The following is a 6000-nucleotide window of genomic DNA, read 5'->3' as shown; positions in this document are numbered from 1 at the left end:
AGAACATATTGCGGAAGTCTTCCTGACCTTCATGGAAGAGGCCATGCTCAACAACCATGAAATGGAACTCCTCCTCCTACCCATTATCTTTAACACCTATTTCCATCTAGTTGTCCTTGATAAAGAGAAAAAGGAGTACATCTACTATTCATTTACTGAGAACCGCATATACGAAGCTGACACCAAGAACATGGTGAGAATCACTTACATCAGTTGAATTTGTTTTCCTTCATTCTTCTCATAAAACTACCTTTGACATTGTCATGTACATAGCAGGAGCTCTTTGATCGATGCCTCACAATCGAACTAGGGGAAGTAGAAACTGAAAAGTACCCACTCAACCATGTTCATAACTATCCACGTGAAAAAAAAGGTCAGCCTAGATTGCTGCCTCTTCACCATGCGCTTCATAGATCAGCTAATTCCAGGTGGGAAGCTTCGTCTACTGCATACTGATGTGTCTCTCATGTGATTTTGTTATTCAGCATGAATACTAATGGACTGCATCGCCCGAGGTGGAAACAATACGTGAGTAAAAAAGAGAGATGTTTCATCTAAGAAAGTTTAGGATGTTAAATATGTGAAAACCTAGACAATGTCATCAACATCTTAGTTTCTCACTTAAAACACAATGTTTATGTTTTAACATTCAATGTTTATGTTTATCATGACAGTTTTAAACTTTAATGTACAGTGATAGTGCTTACTTTTATTGGTTCACATTTACTTTAGCATGTTAAAGTTTAATAAAAACCATTAAGGTTTAAAGTCTGCAAATTGCAATCAATATGCAAATTAACTTTAGTCAATTAGTCAGTTATCTATTTGAGCATTACAAGATCTTCTGTTGTGTCCAGCTTCATGATGTCAGCTACATCATAACTTGCACATAATAGATGACTGTGCTTCAATTCTTTTCTACCTCGGTTGTCCTAGTTACCTCTTCATAATCTATAGTTGTAAAAATAGTTGATGAGTATCATCAGTTAGCTTGTCGTTATCTGGGATGGGGAAAATAGCTTCGGCATAAGACATGCAGTAAGTAGTGATAGTGAAATAGTGATCAACATATTGATGAACATTTGCATCCATTTGTATTATTGTCGCACATGGAATGCCATAAACCTGCCATCTACGACAGGAGCACGTTCTTGTGAGAAAACAAAGGAAGTTGCTATTCTGCTCGACCACCTCGAAAAGATCCCCATTAGATCGGCTGACTAGTATGGAGCATAATTCGTCAACAATTTCCTTGACCTTATTGTGTATGTGAAGACATAGGTGCATTTCACATTAGTAGAAATGTTCACGACATGGGCATAACATGGCCATTAGCTTGAACCTTAGGCATACAAAGAAAATGGCGAAAAAGTTACAAAGAATCTGGGTTGGTTAAATGATAACGTCTTAAAGCAAATAAAAATAACATACATTAATGCTAAATATCAACTTATAAACATGAGCTGTACATATTAAAGAGGTAAAAAGTAATTTACGTGCTAACATGGGATAACAATTGGTTATGCCTTTTGTTAAAGGCAAAATGGATTGTTTAAATAGCAATTGTGAATAGGCACACATAGCTTACCCTGTCAAATTCACCATGTTTGTCACTAGGAGATGGCGCGCCTCCTTAATCCATACATTGAATGACTCAACAATATTTGAATACATCTTACCCCATCTTTGTGCCTTAAACATGTAGTTTGACTAGTTAGCGACATCAGATTTTGCAATAACCAAAGAAGTGCGTCCACCGAAGTGGCTAACAGGTCATTGACTATGTCATCATATTCCTTCTCCATGCAGGCGTATGCATTCTTGACAAATATGAACCAATACTCCTCTTTCAAAGCCTTCCCTAGTCTGATATTACCTTTCATAAATTTCGCTTCCAAGTGCCTTAAGTAATATGCATGCGGGAAGAAAGGAAAAACCTTCATGACCGTGCTAATGAGGTCCTTTGATCTATCAGATATGAATGTAATAACCTTGGTGTCATCATCTCCGTATAGTGCATCCCAAGTTTTGAAAGAAACCATGTCCAGTTGAACTTATAAGCGCCTAAATGTGTGTGTTTTATATGTATATGTTGTGCACTATTCACATGAATTTTGAGGAATCAATGCCTTTTTGTGGTTTAATTGGTTCCATTCATGTTACAAGCCTCAAAGAAGCCTAGGCAAGCTCAACGACGCAATTTAGGAAGAAATAGGCAACGGAAATGATGTTTTAGAGCCATTGGCAGTATAGCAAGTACTGTAGCATGAAAGACTGAAGAAACGGCAAAGCCTCAGGTTTTCCTTGTGGGCAACCTTGCAGTCGTGAGAATGGGCGCAAGACACCTAGAGATTTGTGTACCAATACTTTAGTCGATTTATTGTAGCGGGAGTACTGTAGTAGATTTATTGTAGCAAAAGGTAATGTAACAGATACTGTAGCATTTTACTGAAATTTTGGCAGAAATGCCATGTGCCTTATGGGCATCCTTGTGCCGACAAGCCAAGCCTTTAGGAAACCGTGATAAGACTTTTAAAAAGGGGTTAAGGCATTATTTTGGGAGAGTTGTTGTTCTTTGTCCTATTCAGTCACCGCCCCATTTTTTAGTGATCTACTATGCAAAGTACCACCAAGAGGGAGGTAAACATCAAAGGAGAAGACATGGGGTAGGATCTAAGGCATCAATGCATCGTTTGAGGAGAGATCTCAATAAACTTTGAAGATCCTCATCCATCCAAGGGGATCTAAAGCTAGAGGGAGTATTTCATGCTTCTTTCCTTGTTTATTTGTTCATTGGAGTTGTATAAGAGTTCCTCATTCATAAGGAACTAACTTAATTGTAATTTGGACTTGATGAACTCTAAGGTTACTTTGTTGTAATTTGGATGATCATCCTTGTTGATGTATTGTTGGATGTTAGATTCTTTTATAGAATCTTGTAGTTTGTGGTTTAAGCTTTGTATTCTTTGATGTGTTGGATTGCATGATAACTCTGTGGTTTAAATTCTAGGTTGTACTTGGTTGCGTGACTAATGCCCTTGTACTAGACTCACTAAGCTTGAAAAGGATTCATGTATGAATACACCATGACCATTGGGTATTTTATACTCATCTAACCATTAGCGATGAACTTGGATAGTGTGTTTGACCCTAATTAAAGATTTCTCTAAATGTAATGCAATCATAGGAGGATTTGGTCTGAAGCGATTCCAAACCAATACTTGAATTGGATTAAGGGTTAATCACAGAGACCTTCGAGATTAACCTACTTTGAAGTCTCTTAGTCCAAACTACCATCACAACACATCATCCATAGTTTAGGGCTTAATGTCATCCATAGGAGGATTCTTTGTCCAAGTCACCCCTTCTCTTGTCTGATCTTCACTTGATTGCTAATTGTGTGTAGGAGTGGCCTGACCTTTTAGTTGTCTTCTTTTTTCTTTTTTTTTTTTTGTAATTATTATTCATCATTTGAAGTGTTAGGCTAGGAAATAGACAAAAGGGGAGTACTAGTAGCTCCTTGGCCCCGTGGAATACGACCCCTGTGTCACACCCAGGGTATTACTTGACGACCTCGTGCACTTGTGGGAGATCACATCATGACCCAACAAGGTGCCCTTGTATTTCCCAAGCAAGTGTGTTCCATCGATGAATAGCGAGGGCATGCACCCAATCTTCAAGCCAACAGCACAGGCATGGAAAGAAAAAATGTTGCTCCTAAAATGATCGCCCCTCTCTTGACAATGGCAATGCTACCAATATTTATCTCCATCACCTAGCTTGTATACCACATTAACAGGTCATAGTTTGCCACCTCACTCCCATGAAGAACACCTCGGGTAACCTCTTTACCTAACCAAACTTGCTTATAGGATAGTTTAACACTGTGATCATGCAATATATCACATTGGATGTCAACAACTCTGTACAAGCGGTTATCTTTCAGTTTCTGTATCACACACGAACTACTCATTTTTTAGAAGATTTTGGGTGTGATGTTGTGCCGATACCTTCTCCGCATATGTATGTTGGATACATCGTCTTGATTCTAAACGTCTTATGGTCACCTTCCTTAGATGCATGGACATGCCACTAGTAGCCCTCGGTAGTACATTGGATAGTCATCCTATGCTTATCATTCTTTGTAAATATGAAGTAAAAATTCTATTCAATAGCAAAATTCTGAAGTGAATCCTTAAAGTGATCACCATCACGAAACTGACACCAACTTCCAACGAAACAATTCCAGAATGGTCCGATGGATCATGAATCGATAGGACTTTAACATTTTGTTGTTAGGATGCTAACATGCATTGCTTGAATGATATGCTCTTTGAAAATGAATCCTTGCTGGTGGTATGAGTACCACACATGAGATTAAAATAAATGAAACCAACAAGCAACGAATTATAATAGGAAACAAATAGTATTACACAGAAATTCCACAACTTAATTGGGGAATTCAAATATTAAATAGCAATAGAGCTTACTAAAAGAAACTTTTATTGTATACAGAAACTTGCAATTATAAATAGGAAAGAGAATTAGAAAGAAAAATGTCATTATTCTAAATGGAAATTTAACCTATTAATCATAAACCCATTCTTTTATGAATTTGGTGATCAAACCAAACATAGCAAAGAGATTTACTATGGGAATGAAGAACACAAGGGCACATCCATCACCCCCTCAACAGTATTAGCAATGAGGTCATCCACAGCACTGCTAAACATGTAGTATATATGACACATATGTTGGAAGTCCACCTCCAAATCAATGGGACAAATCATTTCGTGTGCATCCGGTGTGATGAACTTCACCCTAATACTAGAAACTTTAAGGCCCCATCTCTCACATATCTCACCTAGTATTGAATCCCAAGAAGTTAATACTGTGAATTGCATGACACAACCCTCCACCTTATATTCGGTGACTGCGCATTAAGTATCCATTGATAACCTGGGTCAAGAAAGGCTTACATTGCCATGGGAAAGAATGTCTTACATTGATATGGTTTAAAAGTGCACATGAATGGAAATAATCTCAACAAAAAACAAAGACTCATGGAAAAGTTGAATGTTTTCTCGAGCCTTCCAGGACAGCCTTTGTTGGCACAAATATCTTAGGGAGTAGATGGCTAGTACCGGAGTGCAACAAACATGAATGCAAGATAGAAGAGACAAAGTTTGTGCAGATGGAGACAAAAGGAACATATAGCATTTCGCCATAAGAAGAAGGATGAGGAGAAGAAGAAGAAGAAGGGTTAAAACTACACACAAAGTACAAAAGTTAAGTAAAAAAATGGGAAAAAATGATTGATGTGATGGCTATCCGTACAACATTTTAAAATTTGGATAGGATATGGCGGGATTTTTCCCACCAACATTCAAGTTTAGAATTATTGAAAAAAGAAGCTAACGGAGTGAGGTGCAAGGACTAAAAAGAAAAAATAAACTGAAAAAAATGGACTGTCTGTGAAATTCAAATGTTAGAGGGATTGCTCAGGGTGATTTGAAACTTTCAGGGGCCTATAATAAATTTTCATTGCATTTTTTAATTTAAAAATTCTTAGTTTGGTTAACTCATTTTTTTATCTTCTATCCTATGTTGCTAGCCATATGGCATAATAACCTAGCATTTACTTAAATGACCCAACGATTGAACCATTTAACCTAAGAACTAGAGCTCAGAAGGGTTTGACGTTTAAAACTATTTTAATAATTATACTCCAAATAATACATAAATTGTTAATATATTTTACCTACAAAATTAAAATATATTTTTAATAATTATAATTGGTTTGAAATAGCTAATAGAACATTTAATGTAAACAAATAAATGGAAATACTACATTTAATGCAAACAAAAACTTAAATGCAAAAAAAAAATTCATAAAAGAAATTTAAAAAATTTCCGTAAAACCAGCTTTGATTATACAACTACTTTACATGTATATATAGATTATTTTTAAAATTATATTTTTTTAAAAAAATTACAATT

This window comes from Dioscorea cayenensis, chromosome 18 (genome assembly GCF_009730915.1).
Source record: "Dioscorea cayenensis subsp. rotundata cultivar TDr96_F1 chromosome 18, TDr96_F1_v2_PseudoChromosome.rev07_lg8_w22 25.fasta, whole genome shotgun sequence".
In the NCBI taxonomy this organism is placed as follows: Eukaryota; Viridiplantae; Streptophyta; class Magnoliopsida; order Dioscoreales; family Dioscoreaceae; genus Dioscorea; species Dioscorea cayenensis.
Note: the sequence above shows the minus strand (reverse complement) of the source record.